The 21,525-nt window shown below is 36.8% G+C and overlaps 1 pseudogene; it reads right to left on the bottom strand.

Moving 5' to 3' along the window:
- Nucleotides 1-2,560: 2,560 nt before the first annotated feature.
- On the bottom strand, nucleotides 2,561-9,852 carry LOC102923522 (high mobility group protein B1 pseudogene; annotated as a pseudogene).
- Nucleotides 9,853-21,525: the final 11,673 nt, after the last annotated feature.

A 21,525-nucleotide genomic window follows, 5' to 3' on the forward strand; every position in this document is an offset into this window, starting at 1 on the left:
AGTTGACAACCACTCAAAAAGAACTGTAGTTAGAGTTGTAAAGAACCATATGTAAGGCTTGATTAAATGAATATCACAGAAGAGAGAATCAATAAAGTAACTCCAGGAGTAAATTGGGCTTTTTTAACTTTGGGGAAAAGTGAAACTTTCAAAGTTATTTCAAAACCACAAAACATTGTAATCAACACCATCAGGGTCATTGTTAACATCTTACTGCTAGGAGTCCTATTTCAACAATTCTGAAGTAATAGCTATTATTATTTTACATTATAGATAAAGAAATGAAATCTGAAGTATGATAGAAATTTGTATAGATGAAAACAGTAAAGCTTATCCACTATGAGCGTTCACAGACTGAATGCTAATAAATGCATTAACTATTTAGATATAAATAAACATCCATAAACCTGATTGCTTTAATATTGAGTGAACGGATAACAATGGTAAATGGAGGACCAAACTACTACTCCATTTCTACATTGATATAAAAGTCAAGTTCATTGTATAAGAATGATAAAACCACTAGAGATAGTGTATCACCCAGTAAAGGAGGCATTATCTAACAGGATTTAAGGACTAGAACAAACACCTATGGAAGGCCAAGAGAGTGGAATAGCAGTTATTTTACTTTACGAAGTAGAGTTCTTGATGCAGTCAATGAAAGCTTAATAAGAAATGAGTAGAGAAATGAAATTCAGGAGATACAGCAAAAGGTAAACTAAATTAAACTTGTTAATATCCCCATGAGGAAGGATAATGATCGGCTTCCAACTGGGATCATTGACCTACAGTGATTTTATTAAAGAAGATGCAGAGGTGGAAGTTTCTCAGCCATTTGCTCTTTAAGTAAATTCCTGTTGTCTTTCTCTTCTATTAATTATATAATAATATGGGTCAGATTTCCTTTCTTACTTTAAATGAATGTATTAAACAATCAAAAAGTTGTTCTAAAGTTGAGATCTCTACAAGAAACCATAGACGTGAAGTGAACCCAGAACTTTTGTAAAGAAAGAATTCCTATAATTTACTCCTATAAAACCTGTCCAAAGACTGTTGGTGCTAATAAGTGGGATAATATTAAAGTTGAGCAAAAATGTGGGGTTTTTTTTGTCATAATGTATTGTGTTGGTTCCAAACCACAGAGAACATTTTATTAATTCTTCATTAAGATTTTTCAAGAGATCAAATGCACCACAATGTCATCTTAATGGAAATAGTTTCCAAAATGGACACAATCCACATATAACTGACCTTAGATTTTTATACCAGTGGTGTTCTAATTTGTTTAATGCATTTTTCAACTTTAATTTTTTTTACAATTTTGTAAATGTATTCTGTTCCTGCTGTCAACCCTTCCTCTTCCCCATAAACCTGTCTATATGTTCATATCTATTAGTTTTATTTTGTGCCTCACTGAGATTAATGAAGGCCATCTATGTGACCATGAATTTGAAGCTGTCTCTTGGAGCATAGTGGAAACAAATATAAAAATAATACAAAATTTTGAAAAGGGATTCAAACTAAAGACATGGATGCAAAGTTTTCTTGCTTTCTAAAACACATGCATTTATGTGTATACTTACTTTTTTACTTACATATTTATGTCCATTTGTGTGTGGATACATGCTTGCATATGTGGGTGAATGCAGAGGACTGAATAGATTGTCTGATCCTCTAGAGTTGGAGTTACGGGTAGTTACAAGCCACCTACCATAATTACTTGGACAATAACTCAGATGTCTTGTTCAGGCAGTGTGTGCTCTTAACTACTGAGTCATCTCTGTAGCCCAATTGTGTATTTACTTATATGTACATATCTCTGTTCATATGTACACAAATGCATATGAACACACTTTTACATATAAACAAATACACATGTTTATTTGTGTACACACACATATATATATATATATATGCATGCACAGTTTAAAAGTTTTAAAAATATTTGTTTTATTATGTGTGTGTGTGTGTGTGTGTGTGTGTGTGTGTGTGTGTGTGTGTGGTTTTATGTATGTGTGTGTGGATGCCATTGGGGGCCAGAAGAGTGTATTGGATTGTCTGAAGATGGGATGACAGGCAGTTTTGATAAGTCTGACATGTGTGATGGGAACTGAACTTAGAAGAGCAAGCTTTCTTAACTGCTGAGCCATGTAGTCAAGGGAGAGAGCTGACTCCTGGAAGTTGTCCTCTGACCTTCACACACACACACACACACACACACACACACACACACACACACACACCGTGACATACACACCATCCCTTCTCCACACAAAGAGTAAATAAAATAATTTCTAAAAAAAATGTTTTTATTCTTCATGTCCATTTACAGCCACCACACTGTACCAGGCAAGGTGAGTGGCTATTGAAAACACCACCAGGCCAGGGGTATCTAAAAACACATTTGGTAGTGTGTTACCTATACAGATAAAAGACACTCTGCAGTTTAAAAAAATCTTACACAGCTTCATATTTCAGCCTTTATTCTTTAAAAGGTCTGAGTTTTGTATATGGTGGTTAAATACTTTATAGGCAAGAGAAATACTGCGCTAGAACCAACTTATTCATCATCATCTTCATCTTTGTCTTCCTCTTCTTCCTCCTCTTACTCATCCTGCTTACCCATATCCTCATCCTCCTCTTCTTTTTCTTGCTCTCTTCAGCCTTGACTAATCCTTTTCTCACGGCATGGGGATTTCCTTTAGCTCTGTAGGCAGCAATATTATTTTCGCATTTTTCCTTCAGCTCAGCAGCCTTCTTTTCCCAGGGCTGCCTGTCGTCTGCCGCTGTGCCTTTCCACATGGCCCCCAGTTTCTTCCCAGCATCACCAATGGGTAAGCCAGGATGTTCTCCTTTGGTTTGAGGGCAATACTTAGAACAGAACAAGGAAAGGCAGAAGGAGGCCTCTTGGGCGCTTTGGGGGCTTGAACTTCGTTTTGGTCTCCCCTTTCAGGGGATGTAGATTTTCACTTCACTTTCACGAGTATTGTCAGCCTTTTCAATGTCTTCAAATTTCCCCCTTTCTTTAGCAGACACAGTCTTTCACCTCTGGATGAGTACTTCTTAGAGAACCCTGAGGAGCAGACAGAAGCAGCTGGGTGCTTTTCTTGCACTTTCCCCAGCAAGCTCGCTCAAAGAATGCGCGTGAGAACATTTTGCTTCTCGGCTTCTTCAGCTCTCCTTTGCCAACGTTTAGGTGATTTTCCTGCGCAAGGCAGCGTTGCCCAGTGCCTGTCTAGCTATTGCTTGCCCCGGCACTGTCTCTATGGAGCTCATTTTACTATAAAGGTTGTGAGAGAGGGAGCCAGATGCAGCCTCAGATACAATAGTTTTTAAAAATTCTGATCTCAGTTATGTGTGTTTGTGTGAGTATGTGAGCTAATGTGCACAATATGTGTACAAGTGTCCACAGCGGCCAGAGAGCATTGTATCCCCTGGAACTGGAGTTACAGGTAGTTTTGAGCCAACCTAAGTTGGTCTCGGGAACCAAACCTGCAAGAGTATTAAGTGCTCTTAATCTCTAAGCCATCTTTTCATTTTCATAATACTTTTTTTTTGAAAACCCATTTTCATTGTATGATACAAATGCTTCCCAGATAAATGACTGATTTCAGGGTAAGGGTAGAGTAAATACTCGGTAAGCCAGGGAAATGTTCTTTTTGAGATAAATAAAATAATTAAAATAAAGCTTCTACAAAGAAAAAAAATGGAAAGAAATTCACAGTGTAGAGAGGTACCCTATTAATTGGTAGAAAATGCAAATCATGTATTTGATAAATGATTAACATCTTAAACATAAAAAAGCTTAAAAGTGCCAAGAGTAAGAAATAAGGAAAACTAATTAAAACAAGCAAGGAACCTAAATATACATTTCTAAAATGAAGGCATACACATGATCAACACACACACACACACACACACACACACACACACACACACACACAAACACTATATGCATATTCTTTCTAATCATTTAGAGATACATAAGTAGAGTTGTAGTGAGATATCATCATACTCTAGTCAGAATAGATATTACAAAAAAAGATAAAGTATAATGATTGGGAGAAAAAAGAAAGCTTGTGCACTTCAAGTGGGGTTGTAAATTAGCATAGCAATTATAAGGAACTAGATATCCCTGAAAAAAATAAAATTATAAGTCTTTTGTCCCCCAAATCCCATCTCTAGATTTTATTGAACTTGTATGAATTTATTTACCAAAGAGACTTCATTATTTTGCTCATTGTCACACTGTTCCCAATAGCTAATTCAGAGAACTGACATGTAGGTCTATCAGCAAATGAAGGGAGAAAAAAAACAACAACAGAGTATTTATAAACAATGGGCTACTAGTCAACCCTAAACTACACAAATTAAATCTACACAAATCAACCTGGGGAACATGCTAAGTGAAGCAATCAAGTCAGAAATCATCAACATCAATGACATCAAAATCATCATCGCCATCATTACCATCAATCATCATTATCATAATTGTAAAAGGTGTAAAGTGCAATTGTCTGAGAACTTACTATTTCTAGGGAAATGTTTTAAAGTATATTTAAGGTAATGGAACATGGTGTAATTCCTACATGTAACTTGAGAGCGGTTCTGAATTTTCCAGGAGTAATCTAAGCCAGAGTTCTATTTGAGAGATACTCAACAGCAAGTTGCTATTCATAATTTTTTTTTTTTGTTTTTTTTTTTTTTGTTTTTCGAGACATGGTTTCTCTGTGTAGCTTTGCGCCTTTCCTGGAGCTCACTTGGTAGCCCAGGCTGGCCTCGAACTCACAGAGATCCGCCTGGCTCTGCCTCCCGAGTGCTGGGATTAAAGGCGTGCGCCACCAACGCCCGGCAGCTATTCATAATTAATGTTAACTGTAAAGAGGATGTTTCTAGACATTGCAATTTATTGTTATATTGTCTCAGATTAGTAGATTATTGAGGAGAACAGGAGTAGAATAGGAATTTTAAACAGTGGGGCCATCTTTCTCTTGCTTTATGCTTTGAGGTGTGGATGTATATTGCACCAATGCAGGGTTTAGATGTAGGGATTTTTCTTCTTGACAGTTAATATGTTTCCCACTGTTTTGTCTCACATACTGAAACTCTGAAAAGGGTTTACTCTTGTGGTTACAAAGAAATAGCACGAGAAGTGAACCTTCCCATTTTCATGAGTGCATCCAAAGATCAGAAATGTGTATAGCTCTGGTGTGTGTAATCAAGAGGGTAGAAAAATACAGCTGTTTGCGAAAGAAAGACTCATTTGACACCACCAAGATAAATGAAGAACAGTTGGTTTTCCATCAGAGTCACACCTCCCATAATGCCCTTGTCTCTACTTCTCTGTGACATGAATATTCTTCTGGGTAAAGGGGGAAGACATATTTATAGATCATGGAGACAGCTGTTGTTCTTCGAGAGGATAATTTGTCCCAGCTTCAGAAATTGTTCTCATTGGTCACCATGGGAGTGAGGCCAGATGTTTTGTGTTATAAAATTCAATGTCAAACCAATTATGGGTGTAGTGATGCATCATAACATCTTGGATGAAGAAATTGTAAATTAGACCACTTCCTCTTTGGAAATTTAAATTTGGACATTTTATCTGGTGATGATTTATGTTGGCTCTCAGTAGAAATGATCTTGATTGACAGGCTGGTAAATCCAATCTGTGCCCAACTGGCCACATGTGGTTACACTTACCCTAGGATAGTTATGAATGAGGACCATCAGAAATCTAAGACTTAAAATGTTATGAGATTTTCTTGTGTGTGTTTTTGTAACTTCAGTGTGTGGTTCTTAAGCATAAACTTTGTATTCAACCACATCATGTCACAATGTTAAAACCTTGGATATGTTTGGGTTTACATGTAGGTATATGCTGTTCAAGGATGCTAAATAAATTGTGAAAATAATGTTTGCACATCATATATTCCTATGTCTGGTGTAGTGTAACTTGATCACATCTACATAATCATGTCTATCATGAGTTGGCATCATTTGTACTCTAGCTGGCTGCTTCCAGGGTCTATCACCTAGATATAATGAGATGAAGATAATGTTGGAAAATTTAACCCCATGGTATTTATAAATCTTGTAATGTGTTTTTTTTATTGTAATAATGTTTTTGGAGTGAACCTAGCAATTTATTACACTCTGTGGACACATCTGAAGCATCATTAGAGTCTTGCCCTCCCACTTCCATGATAATTAAGAGTCTCCTAATGAGTCTAAACTTCTGTATAATCTCTTTATTTGAAGACTAATCTTTGGAACAATGATGATAGTCTGAGAGGCCATTGTAATCAATGGAGGGACATTCACAGTAATATGAGGCATGCAGGGGCTTTGAGTTTGTCACTGAAGCCACAATGAAGGATATCAATAGATGCTAGGTCACAAACACTGTATAGAAGATTTGTGTAATCAAATAGCTGTGTAAAGAGAAAATTGTCAAAGGTCAGGTTCTCACTGCAGTGTGAAAAACAACTTTGATGATGGCATTAAAGAAGACAGTGAAGAACATCATTCAAGAGATAATCTTGGGAGTCATGTGAAAATTAAAGAGATGGAATCGTCATGGCACAAGCAGTGGAGAAGAGAGAGGTTTTGTGATCCCTTATGACTATGACTTCATTAATACCATTGTTGTTTAGAAATACTATTGAGTAACTACAAGTATGAACCCGGGAATATCCTATCAGAGTAAGAGTTTCCTGGCATTTCCTCCTGACAAGGACATTGAAGAGGATCTGAGAAATTTAGCAGTGGTTGTGAAAGTGTTTGGTGACAATGCTGTTTTTTAAAAATTATTTATTTTATTTTTGAGATTGTAATATTGTTACATTATTCTCTCCTTTTCGTTTCCTCCCTCCAGGACCTCTCATATAATCTTCCTTGCTGTTTTTCAAATGTACAGTCTCTTTCTCCATTAATTGTTTACATACATATATGCATATGTGTGTGTGTTTATGCATTTATATTCCTAAATATAGGAATATACCTAGCCAAGTCTATATAATGTTACCTGTATGTATCTGTATGTTCCTAACCATATGGTCTCATTTATTAGGCTTTTCTGTTACACTTTGTTACCTCTCATAGATTGAAGGTAAGTCCCTTTTGCTGAACAGACTGTGTACTTTAACTGCAGGACTAGCTTGATGTGACATGAAAGATTACTCTCTGAGGACTAGCTTCCATAGTACCAGAAAGGGCTATGCAGATTTCCAATGGAGTTTCCAATAGTCCTACCCAGCTGTGATGTCCATGAACCACATCAATAACCAGCATGGCAAAATAGGCCTAAAGGTACAATAGTGGTACTCAGATGTTATTGCCCTCTGGATCTTGTAGTCTTTGTGTCCCATCTTTCACTGGGGAAAGCATGCAATAAAGATGTCTCATTTTGGCTGAATTATCCACATCACTTATTCTCTGTGCTTTGAGTTTCTGTTGTGAGTTTCTGTGTTAACCATCATCTACAACAGAAAGAAATCTCTCTGAAGATGTCAGAGAGTTGTACTATTCTATGAGTAAAAATATACTTATTTAGATGATGTATTTTTGACAATATGTTCATTTAGTAAAATAATAATAGTAGATTCAGCCTTGGGGTCTGTGAGTTCCCCAACCAGGTTCTTGACCAGGTTTACAAGAGCAGGCATTTGTTTCTTTCTGTGGATCAGGCTCCAAATTCAATCAGATAGTTGTTAGTTACCCCAACAAGTTGTTGGTTATTAATATTCATACAATTATTGTACCCATAAATATATTTTGATATACTGGTCATTGTTGAAGTTCTAAGGGTTCAAAGCTGGGTAAGACTGCTGATGAGTTTTTATGCTGAAGGTGCAATGTAACCCATGCCCAGAAAAGCTATGCCCCATGTTGTCACTCATAGGTGGATCTTTATGCCAAATTTATTTATTTTCTTGTTTTATTTGATGTACCTAAGAATACCAGAAAACTGGAAAGTGTTTATTGGTGAGGAGGGGGAAGAAAAAAATTAATAGAATGTAATAGTAAAGCACAGATGATATAAAGGAGAAAGAGGGATGATGAAGAGGGAAGTTTAAATGGCAGAGGATGAGATTAGGGGAAAGATCACTAACACAAAGGTTGTTTTAAAAAGCCATATGAAAGCTTATTATTTCATAAGCTTTACACACACACACACACACACACACACACACACACACACAGAGAGAGAGAGAGAGAGAGAGAGAGAGAGAGAGAGAGAGAGAGAGAGAGAGGAGAGTGATCTATTAAACCCAACAACAACCATTAGATTTTATTGATTTGCTTTGTCTTTGATTTTTACATTTTTTTCATGTCCCAGTGTTTTATCGAATGCCAAACACAACTAAAATGAACTATAGTCACTTAAGATAATGAATTGCTTCTGTTTTTAAATTTCTCGTTTCTATTCTTTTTAAAAGATTTATCTTTTCTGCATTAAATGAATAAGTGAATAATTTGTTGTGTTATATTTATTATTATCATGTTTTCACTTTTTAGCCTGACCTCTTGTGATTTACTCATGAGTGTATATATAATAATAAGCCGAATTCTTTAGTAGGGAATGCACCTTCAAACACAACAAGATTTTAAGGCAAAGATTTTACACTTCTTTCAAAATGATTCCTGAAAGCTGGATAATCCGGTGAAAGTTGCTTCCCTATCTCAGGGGTTCCTTGACTTTCACTTTCTAGTTCTCCTTTGGGGATGCTGCGGTCTACTTTGCTTGCCAGTTAGCTAACTAAATAAGTTAACTAAACAAGTGATTTCAGCCCTTTGCTGGGTCTTTTATTTCCTGGATCTCTGTTAAATTCTGCAAGGTCCACTGTTAGTTTCAAAAAAAAAAAAATGAAAATGTGTTTGTTCCCTACTAAATTAATCAGCTTTAATTGGCAAAATAATAGACTTTTGTAATTTCTTTCTGTCCATATTAAATACATTCCCATCATCAGCAAAGTGCCTGGGTTTTTTGTCTAGACTCATGCATTAAGATGCATTCACATTTCCTGGCTACAGTGAGAGTTCAAGGGTTATTGGTAGAGAAAAATAGGCAGGACAGGAAGAACTGCAGACAGAAGCTAAAACAGACTCCCACTTATGTGAAATGTAGCTTGTCAAGAAAAAATGCTCTTCAATTCTTTCCTGCTGTTAGCTAATTTTTGATTTCCTGTTAAATTTATAAATTGACTCATAATATAATATTGTAAAACAAGTCATCAACGTTACAAACTTCAGAATAAATGTTGGCTCTCTGCTGTATCTTAACCATCTCAGGTCTAATTTTTAATTTCATCTCCCTGTGTCTTCTACTACTGCCTCTGTCTACATGCTTACAATTGCTGATTGATTGTGGAACTCTTTCTCCTCTCCTTAAATTACCACAATGTTTTTCTGGTTCATCTTTATCCTTCTCCTTCCTTAATCATCATTACCTGAGAACTAAGGACCCAATTTCTCTGTATAACTTTTACCAGTCTCCCAGTTTGACCAAACAATTTTGAATTGCTGTCCATCATTTCATGCTACGCTGGCATATTCAACTGTCAGACTGCTATTTCCTCTTCAACTGGGGCAATTCTACTCTCATCTATTATTTCAAAGACATGGACAGTAGTGAAGGGTCACTGTCTTTCTGGGCACAATGCATGTCAAATATATACCTGTACTTTTCAAAAAAATTTTTTTTCATTTTGTTTGAGTTTTCTATTTTTTATATTTTGTGATTTGGCAGTGGCACCCTGTGCTCCACTTACCTGCAATATTCTTACTGTATCTATTTCTGAGCAGCATGTGGTATAGGTACTTACACAAACGGTTTTGTTCAATGAACATGCATAGGGTTTAAGAAAAAATGGACAGTTACATTGTCTTCAGTACTGAAAGAGAAAACAAGTGGTTTTGTGTATTGCAAAGTAGCTATTATTATTTCTTCAAGGAATAAATAAATTTATCAGATATTCTTCTCACTTTATTAGTAATGCCTTACTATATCAAATGAATGTCCCTTAATGTTAATCTCTAAAACTCATATATTCACTCATAAATATTTTCTGTTATAGGCCATGCTGGCTTTCAAAAGATTAATTGTAACCCATGGGAATATATATATATATATATATATATATATATATATATATGTATATATATATATAAATGAATATATTTAGTCATTTTGTAATTGTTTTGGAGAACTAGAAATCTGCTTAATAAAGGTCTGTACTTTTATGTTTTGAAAGAAGCATTTGATAGAGGAAATATTTTTATTACATGACTATTATTTATTTAATTAACCTATTAGTATTCTAAAAGTGTCCAAATGCACATCTTAATTCAAGATTTAATATGATTACATGTCCTATTTTAATTCATGGGGAATTGGCTTGCATTTAGAACAGTTTTGAGAATAGTTTACAGAGATTGGTTCCAATCACACTAAGCATGCCATCCTAACCACATTTATTATAGGAACTTGTACCCTTCTGAGAAAATGGTGTTGAATTAAATTTACTAATTGAATAAAAATATTCATTTCCAGTAAGATGCCTTGATTTATAAATACAAAACGATATAATCAATCTTCTTATGTGTCATTTCTCAGACAGACATCTCTGAAGAACATAAAATTTTGTTTTAATTTGTTTCCACTTTATCATTAGTTTTCAAATTTTTCTCTTGAGCCTTTTTCTAGTTGCAAACCACTGCCAAGATCAACAAAGAAATTTTACTCAGAAATCATAGCAAAGATCAGGGGATAAACATAAGATTTACAACTTGCCATGCTTCTTAACTAAACATGATGAATTATCATAAATAACTATAAGTATGGAAGTATACTACGCCCCATCATTATGCGTCTCTGGCTTTAAAGATTTGAGATTAATCTTGTTACAGACACCAACTTAGCAGAGTCAGCTTCTTCTTCTTCTTCTTCTTCTTCTTCTTCTTCTTCTTCTTCTTCTTCTTCTTCTTCTTCTTCTTCCTCTTCTTCTTTTTCTTTTTCCTCTTCTTCTTTTCTGTTCCACAACCTCCTATTCTTTTTTTCTTAAGATAGTTACCATTTATTTTACATACCAACCATAGATCTCCTTCCCCGCCCCCTCCCATCCCCCAGCCTTGCCCCCTAACCCACCTCCCATTCCAATCTCCTCCAAAGCAAGACCATTTTGAATTGCTGTACATCATTTCATGCTACACCGGCATATTCAACTGGGAGTCAGCAGAGCCTGGTATGTTCAGTTGAGGCAGGTTCAAGGCCCTCCTCCTGTACCAGTGCTGTGTAAGGTGTCCCACCATAGGCATTAGGCTCCAAAAAGTCTGCACATACTCTAGGATGGATCCTGATTCCACTGCTAGGGGGCACCTTCAGCAGATCAAGCTATACAACTGTCTCGCCTAGGCAGAGGGCCTAGTCCACTCCCATGGAGGCTCCACAGCTATTTGTGCATAGTTCATGAGTTCTCACTAGTTTGGTTTGGTTGTCTCTGTAGGTTTTCCCATCATGATCTTGATGCCTCTTGCTCATAGAATCCCTCTTTTCTTTCTTTGACTGGACTCCTGGAGCTTGACCTGGTGCTTGGCTTTCGATCTTTGCATCTGCTTCCATCAGTACTAGATGTAAGCTTTATGATGACAGTTAGGGTATTCACCAATCTGATTACCAGAATAGTCCAGTTCAGGTACCCTCTCCACTACTGCTAGTAGTCTAAGGTGGGGTCATCCTTGTGGATTCCTGGAAAATTCCTTGGTACCCTGTTTCTCCCTATCCCCATGATGTCTCCCTCTATCATTGTATCTCTTTCATTGCTCTCCCACTCCATCTCTGTTCCAGCTCAACCATTCCATTCCCCTCTGAATACCTGATCTTTGACAAAGAATCCAAAACTGTACAATGGAAAAAAGAAAGCATCTTCAACAAATGGTGCTGGCATAACTGGATGTCTACATGTAGAAGACTTAAAATAGATCCATATCTATTGCCATGCACAAAACTCAAGTCCAAGTGAATCAAAGACCTCAACATAAATCCAGTTACACTGACCTTGATAGAAGAGAAAGTAGGAAGTAGTATTGAATGCATTGGCACAGGAGACCACTTCCTAAATATAACATAATTAGCACAGACACTCAGAATTATAATTAATAAGTGGAACCTCCTGAAACTGAGAAGCTTTTGTAAGGCAAAAGACACACATAGTCAATAAGACAAAAGGACAGCCTACAGAATGGGAAAGATCTTCACTAACCTCACATCTGACAGAGGATTGATCTCTGAAATGCATAAAGAACTCAAGAAATTAGACATGAAATACCAAACAATCCAATTAAACAATGGACTACAGATCTAAACAGAATTCTCAACAGAAAAGTCTCAAATGGCTGAAAGACATTTAAGGAATTGCTCAACATCCTTAATCATAGGGAAATGCAAATCAAAATGACTCTGAGATACCATTTTACACCTGCTAGAATGGCTATGATCAAAAACACTGATGTCAGCTTATTTTGGAGAAGATGCAGAGCAAGGGGGAATACTCCACCACTGTTGGTGGGAGTACAGACTTATACAGCCACTATGGAAATCAGTATGGCTGTTTCTTGGTAAACTGGGAGTCAATCTACCTCAAGACCCAGCTATATCACTCTTGGGCATATACCCAAGGAAAGTTCATACCACAAGGCTACAGGCTCAACTATGTTCTTATCAGCATTATTTGTAATAGCAAGAACCTGGAAACAACCTAGATGCCCCTCAACCAAAGAATAGATAAAGAAAATGTGGCACATAAACACAATGGAGTACTACTCAGCAGTGAAAAACAATGACATCATGAAATTTGCATGAAAATGGATAGATTGAACTAGAAAATATCATCCTGAGTGAGGTAACCCAGACTCAGAAGAACAAACATGGTATGTACTCACTCATAAGTGGATGTTAGAAATAAAGCAAACAATAACCAGACTACAACCCACAGCTTCAGAGAAGCTAGCTAACAAGGAGAACCCTAAAAGGGACACATGGATCATCCTGGGAAGAGGAAATAGATACAGTAGATACAGAGTACAGAGTCTTCTTCTTCTTCTTCTTCTTCTTCTTCTTCTTCTTCTTCTTCTTCTTCTTCTTCTTCTTCTTCTTCTTCTTCTTCTTCTTCTTCCTCCTCCTCCTCCTCCTCCTCCTCCTCCTCCTCCTCCTCCTCCTCTTCTTCTTCTTCTTCTTCTTCTTTTGGTTTTTGGTTTTTCGAGACAGGGTTTCTCTGTGTAGCTTTGTGCCTTTCCTGGAACTCGCTTTGGAGACCAGCTGGCCTCAAACTCACAGAAATCCGCCTGGCTCTGCCTCCCCAGTGCTGGGATTAAAGGAGTGCGCCACCACCGCCCGGCTTAGAGTCAGCTTCTTTATTGATGTTTTTGAAAATTATTATTACTATTTGAGGAAAATTATAATTTAGTCTTTCTTGACTGAATGTATCGATGAACATTTTTAAATGTTCTTTCTCTAATGAACTCTTTGATATCAATTTTCTAGAACAGCCCCTAATGTTACTCTTTTAAGGATAATTCCCTATTAACTTAGCTATACTTTAGATGTAGCCTTAGTGAAGTGCAGAGATGTTCTAAGTCTCATTTGTAGTGTGTACTAAAATGTTTATTATAAACCTACAGTATAGAAGCATTTCTACAGACAAAGACATATGGTAATAAATAGAAATAGACAGTTTTTCTAACCTATGCTTGCCTGTGTACCTTTTCAATCACTTCTCTCCTCAAGTCCTTTTTTTTCTTTTTAATATCTTATGCACACATTAGGTAATATTAAGTTTTTTTAAAATCCTTATTCCTGATAATATTCCTTGAAGTCCTTTGTCGAAAAGTCTTATGACAATCCCACCTTTCTTTCAATTAGTGATATTCTTACAACATATCTTTTTTCATGTCTTTTATTATTTGAAATTTCTATTTAAAATGGATTTCTAATAGATAAGTGGTTTCCTTTTTATCCCACTCTCCAAATCTCAGTTTTTGAAATTGGTATGCCTTATACTACTCACTTTAAAACCAGTTATAAATGAACCCACATATGCCATCTCTGAAATGTGTTGTATTAATTGTGCTTTTTTTTTAATGTTTGTTGAAGTGGGACCTTCTCAAAGTGATTGACTCTCTTGAATGAGAGCAGTTCAATTACAAAGGAGAACTTGGAGAGCTCTTTCACTCATTGTATTATGTAAGGACACAGGAAGGAGAAGGCTATTTATTAACTAAGAAAGGGATCTTCTCTAGATATGAGATTTGTTGCCTAGGAATCTACCCTCCAGCCTTGAAGACTGTTAGAAGCAAATGCATCTTAAAGCTCTCTATACTTGGTATTATAACATCCCAATAATACAATCAACATACATGGTGATCCTAACATTCTATGTGTTACAGGTCTTCACACTGTAACATACTGTGACTAAACTCTAGGCTTTATGTGTTTGTAGGGTGTTTGGGATAGACAGAACATACTATAACATTCTTCCTGACACTTTAGACCTATAACTAGAGATCCTGGCTTTAATGTTTATTTCCTTCCTTCAGTGGAACAGACTTCTTTCTGCCTCTTTCTTTGCCATTCCCACTTCTGGTTTGAAATTTTCCTATTTCTTTGAATCTATGTCTGTTTTTATTTCATTTTACACATATATGATATAAGGGTGATAGGGCCTAAGTGGGGGGTGATTCTCTTTCCTGAGGTTGGGAAAGAGTCTGGATAATATTTCTGTAAGGTCTTTTCCATTGAAGACCATGACTTTGTATGGACAAAGTTCTGCGTGTTTTTCACAATGGGTGCTCATATTTCCCTGTCAGTTTGTGGCTCTTGGGTAAGCAGATCTCAGGAGCTGTATCTCTCTCAGTACATCTTTTCCAGCTTTGACATGGTGGTTTGCCTAAAGAATTTAGTACTGAGATCACAGTTGTATTTTTATTATTGAAACAATGTCATTATCTCTTAGCAATAATTCAGTGACATAACCTGGACATTGTTAATAAGAATAACTCAACACATGGTAATTATAAATGCATTTACCATCTCATAAAAGCTCAGAAATCATATTTGACTGGTTAAGGGTTACATTCAAAATGGTCTTTGGTAAACCAGCTGCCAACTTAGATAATTCTAAAGGATCCTGAGCTAAATAAATGAGATTTGTTACTATTAAAGTTCTTATAAACATCATTGCATTGCACATCTACCTTAATCTTGCAGAGATTTTATTTAAATGATTTCAAGAGAGTAGAACTCTTTGGATAATAATTTGTTTACAAGTAAAAGTGCAGGGAATATATGGAATGAAAAGAAGGAGATGGTATAATTCATGGATGTCAAACACGTTTTGAAACAACTGATCAATTTAATTTCAAATAACTGATTTTGTATCTATCCAGTTGATAATTCTCATGGTAGTACACTCTCTACTGAATTTTCTTCTAATTGAGTAAAACCATGTATAAGTACATACATAATTTATAATTTGTGTGTGTATGGCATTTGGCTTTATTTTCTTGCTATTTTTATGGTCTTAGTTCTCTAACATCTAAAATGATTTTCCAGAACTTGTGCAGGAGTCAGGTAGCAGAACCTTGATTGTATGCAAACTTCTACTATCCTATAGGCAAACAGGCCTTCCATGAATCCTGGAAATCTGACTTGCTGAGCCCTGCTGACTAAACCAGAAGGATGTTATCTGTGCTGAGGGTAATAAAACTGCTATTAGGCCTCCAAGATAGGAATGAAATATGTGAGCTGGCAAGAGTCTCAGATATTGTGCTATCTTAACTCTGCATTTTACAGATAAGGAAACAAATTCACAGAGTCTTAGTAACTAGATGAACAAACAAATGAGAGCTACAGATGCAACCAGATCCTCAAAATAAATCACTGGATGCTTAATGCATGCCATGTTTTGCACTAGGCACACAGTTTCTGAGCTGAATAAAAAATCATTTTCCCCCTTGACTCTCAAGTGTCAGTGATCAGGGAGTGAATCATGGCAGCATATGGGATTCTGGAAAAGCCATGGATCTTTCTGAACATGAACTCAGCTCTGCTTACTAGCCCTGCTGCTGCTGCACACATACCCTTGCAGCCAAGAGCAGGGTTACCACCAATGTACAGACAAGGCTTGGCATATCAAAAGAAAAGAAATGAGGCTAGAATCAGGAGAAACCATTGTTACTCTCACTCCAATCATTCCTATGTAGGGAGTGAGTGAAGTCCTGAGTGAAAGAAGTTCTGAGTGAATGTGGATTGTTTGGCATGAGCTGGTCATGTCAAAGGCCAAGTTTTCAGACTCATGAGAAATAAACAAATCCTTTCTCATGGGTCAAGCCAACAGGCAAAGTCTTCTTATGGTCCAAGTGCAAATGTTAATGGTGTATGCAAGTATGAGTATTTATGAATAATTGGCCAGTCTGTGAAGAAACTAACAACAACTGCAGCTTCTTCCCCTGGGATGTTGGAGACTGCTCACCTACAGGGACTTTCTACTGAAATCAGATAAGTCTCCCCTCTGTTTTGCACCTAATAAACACATTTAAGGTTCCAGTTTGTTGAGTAGTTTGTATCATCCCATTAGATGTGCAGAGCCCACCTGATTCCAACTTTGTGTACATGTGCCTGTGTTTCAGTTCTTCCTTTATTAACTCACCACTTCAGGTCAGATTTCTGAGACCAAGTTATGCTGGGCATGGCAGTTTTGATGTGTTTAATGTTAAATTATTTTAGTCTGTTTCTTTGTGCATCTTGTTGTCTTGAGTTAAAACCTTAGCAGGGGAATGCATTTGAAGATCAGGTACATACACACACACACACACACACACACACACACACACACACACACACACACACACACACACACACCCATGACAGATATATACTCTGGCCAATGTGTCATTATATGTGTAATCTCTATTGGTAATTGCTAATTTAGAAATATGTATTCATATGGTGATTTTTTTTTTTTGAGACAGGGTTTCTCCGTGTAGCTTTGCGCCTTTCCTGGAACTCGCTTTGGAGACCAGGCTGGTCTCGAACTCACAGAGATCCGCCTGGCTCTGCCTCCCAAGTGCTGGGATTAAAGGCGTGCGCCACCACCGCCTGGCCATATGGTGATATTTTATTTGTGCTGAAATGTGATTTTATTTGTACATTAATAAATAAAGTTGCCTGGGGATCAGAGCTAATAGCAAGCCATTTAGCAGAAGTCTGGTAGTGGTAGCACATGGCGTTAATCCCGGTCATATGACAGGCAGATCTCTGTGTGTTCAAGGACACCTCCAGCATGGATACACATACCTTGTATCTCAATACCAACCATAGAGATCTGAAGGTCTGTATAGACAGGCAGTGACGAGGAGGTCATGTGGTTGGGTTTACAACCAATGAGAAGGCAGATCAAAAAGTCAATAAAAAGACACACAGGTGGTTGGTCTCTTTCTCAGGGGAAGGAGGGCTGCAGCAGCAGGTGGTAAGAAGGTGGTCTCAGCTCTTGGCTATTGCTCTCTGATCTCTGGGTGTTTAAGTCTGCATTTAGCTCTGTGTTTCTTATTTAATAATACCATTCTGAATTACGTTTACATATTCAAACACTAAAGAACCCATTTCTTTGTTTGAATGCATTATTCCTTTATATTCATTGTTCTTGTCTATCTCCTTTTGCTATGATAAAATATGCAATACTTGAAAGTTTATAAAGAAAATAAATTTTAACACAAAACTGTGGAGTTCAAGAAGTTCAAAGATATATCACCAGCTGGGGAGCCTTCATGCTAACTCATGGCACAGAAGAGGGAGTCACATGGTAAGACAGAAAAAGCAAGCATACAAATACTGGTCTTTCTTCCTCTTCTTATAAAGCCACCTCTGCTCTCTTCTTGATGGCACTTTAGAACCCTAACCACACTTCAGAAGGCTCACTTCCAAGCAACATATAAGTTTGGGGATTAAGTTTCTAATATTTGACATATTGTGAACATGTTCAAAACATAGCATGCAGTATGCTTATCTGTGATGATATTACAATAAGAATTTATGAAAATTCTTCACCATAGCAAAGCAAGTAAACTTGAAGAACACTGTGGTTGAACTAGGAGAGTCCGTCAGCTCGTGTCTTAGCCTCCTCCTTTCCACTGGGCAGACACAGTGTCGAGGGCATGAAGTATGAGTCTTCAATTTTATTCTTCCGTAATGCTGTATTACTCCATTACTAATGATCTTATATTCATCATGGTTTCTTCAGGAAGCCATTCTAGTTGCTCACAGGACAATGATATCTAATAAAAGAAAACACAGCCTTACCTAATCAATTGAGGGTAGAGAAAAGGTCAAAGAGCATAAAGGCTATTCTCAAGAAATCTATAAGTTCAGGAACCTGAGGTCTCAGATAGCTACAGCACCAAGGGAGTCTCAGTAATATGCTTCAACACCAACAGGAAAGCCTTTCTTTCCATCTATCAATGCCAAATTGCCAGACCATAGGCCCCACAGGAGAAGAAGGGCTTCTTTTGCATTTGACCTTCTAAGTCTTTCATAGCCACCCCTTACTGGTGAGCTTGAATTGGAATCATACTATCAAGAATGTACAGAGCCTAGAACTTACAGTTTATGTTTCTCTCAGTGTAGATGAGAATTTAGATATATTAAAGATGGTACAGCAAATAATTTCCAGCATGATTATGTTGTACAGGCAATGATACCTCTCTTTTACTGTTTAAATTTGTCTTTAAAAATGATTTAGCAGTAGCATATACCCGGAACAAATTCTCACAGATAGAAAAAAAGTCTATAATAGTTATTTTCAGAATGTGTGTAACGGCCCTGTCTTTATCTGAGATTCACTGACCCCAAAGTGAAGGATCTGGCTGGAAAATCTCTTAGGTATGGTTATTACTATTATTTATTATTATTATTATTATTATTATTATTATTATTATTGTTATTGTTATAAAATGATATTTGGGAAAACTATGTTTCTAATCTTCATTGTGGTTTCTTGGTGTTTTGGCCAGAATCTTCTTAGATATATTTGTGCAAATGATGAGTATAGGTATACCTGGGTAACCACCTAGTTTACAGCATCCTAAATTATTAAAGGAACCACTAGGTATATCAATGACACTATAGTGCAGTAGAACTTCCTCCATCATTTTTTTGTTTCATTGCTATTAGATTCTGTGGAACAGCTACATTTCAAATTAATCAATATTTAGAAAAGACTAAGATAGATATGGCTGTCTCTAATTTGGCACAATTGTGTTTCAATCAAATTTAATTGAGTACTCAGCTTGCACTTGTCTAATTACTTTAATGTTTTTGAATATCTTCTACATTGAATGCTTTCACTTTAACAAATAAATGTAATTAGGCATACCCAGACATATTTCTTATATTCTGATCTTTATAGATTTTAAATTTCAAGAAACCCACTGCAGTCTATTTAAAAGTTAAGCTTTTTATGCATTACTTTGTTTTGAAGACTGGAAAAGACTGGCTGTATGTTAGATTAGCTGACAATGTTCATTGACAGCTTAGTGACTATTAATACATACACACACACACACACAGAAACACAACAGATACACACATACAGATGCACACACATACACATAAGCAAACACACATATAGACACACATGTACGGGTATGTTTCTAAATCCAACACTATAAATTATTCTTTAACAGTAATTTCAACCTCCCTGACTAGACAGATAGGTAGTTGCATTACATCTACTACAATCTGTTTTTCACTCTAATTATCAATAAATCTGTACAGAAAGTAAAAGTTCTAAAGAACTTTAAGTTAAAACTAACAGGTAGAGTGGTGAAGAAACAAGAATATCTGGCTTTCTTTATCTTATTATTTAAAAAATAATTATATGACTTCTTTGCCTGCATGTATTACTGTGCACTATATGTATGTAGCCTGTGAAGGCCAGAAAGGGTGCTAGAAGCCCTGGAACTTGAGCTACAGGTAGTTGTGAGCAGCCATGTGGGCACTGGGAATGAAGTTGAAACCTTGGTCCTCTGGAAGAGCAGTAAGCTCCCTAAACAACTAAACCATCTCTTCAAAACAGACTTTATTTCAAAAATTCTACTCCTTCATCTTTGACAGACAGATGTCTGAGTGTGGAAATGTATGGCATATGAAGGTTAGCAGATGATCATCCTGGCATCTGGCTTTCTGGCCTACTCACTAAGAAAGATTCCCCTAGAAGCCAGAGTGCAAAGTGTCCTAACCTCAATCCCCCTTGGTAGGAGGGTCTCTTTTCTTGCAGTCCATTATAAAAAATAAAATAAAGCAATCCTGGGTTTCAGAGAACATAAGGAATTGTATTAGCAATTTTCTTCACTGTTGTGACAAAATGCCTAACCACACAATAGAAATTTAAGAAGGAAGGCATGAACGGAGGGAGGGAGAAAGGGGAGGAAGGGGGAAGAAAGGAAGATTTCCCTTTTTGGGGGGGTCAAAAATTTGATAGCACCGCCCATCATGGTAAGGAATGCAGAAATCTGAGGCAGTTGGTCACATTGCCTTTGGCCTCAAGAAGCAGAAAGTGATACATGGTTGAATACTAGTTGTCACCAAGCTTTTTCCTTTTCATTCATGAATCAGCGCTGTGCTGTGGGATGTTCTGTATGTTACGTGTGTTGCTTGATTGGGTAATAAATAAAACACTGATTGGCCAGCAGCCAGACAGGAAGTATAGGCAGGGCAAAGAAAAGAGAATTGGGGCAAGTAAAAGGCTGAGGGGAGAGACCTGCCAGCCGCCGCCATGACAAGCAAGATGTAAGTCACAAGCCACATGGCAACTTATAGATTAATAAAAATGGGTTAATTTAAGATAGAAAAAGTAGATAACAAAAAGCCTGCCACAGCCATACAGTTTACAAGTAATATAAGCGTCTGTGTGTTTATTTTATAAGTGGGCTGTCAGACTGTCGGGGCTTGGCAGGACCCGTAGAGAAAACTCTCCAGCTACAGTGCTGCTCACAGTTAGGGTGGGTCTCTTTGTCTCTATTGACTTAAGTCCTCCAAAGAGCCCAGAAGTTTGTCTTCTGGGTTGTTCTACATCCTGTCAACTAGATAATATAAACCGTCAAAGCCATTTCTGGCACTTGAACAGTGAAATAGAGGGATTTTCCTGTATTTTTTCTTTTCTGTGATGTTAATTTTTTTCTATAATACTTCACTCATGTTTGTTTTCCAGGAAGACAGAGCTAGTCATAAATAACCCAAACCATTCCAGGAAACTCATACCAATATAAGAATTGCTTCTTAATCAGAGGATGAGGAGAAAGTGATGCAAATGGAGAGAAAACAGTCAAGGAGAGACAAAACTGAAGACAAAGATCCCTGATTGTGTGTCTGAGCCAACATCATGTCATGTTCACATTGCAGATGTTCACATATTGGAAAAGACCCAAAGATGCACAGCATAAATTCTGAGAGCTGAAATGTAATCTATACAG

Source organism: Peromyscus maniculatus, chromosome 1 (genome assembly GCF_049852395.1).
Source record: "Peromyscus maniculatus bairdii isolate BWxNUB_F1_BW_parent chromosome 1, HU_Pman_BW_mat_3.1, whole genome shotgun sequence".
In the NCBI taxonomy this organism is placed as follows: domain Eukaryota; kingdom Metazoa; phylum Chordata; class Mammalia; order Rodentia; family Cricetidae; genus Peromyscus; species Peromyscus maniculatus.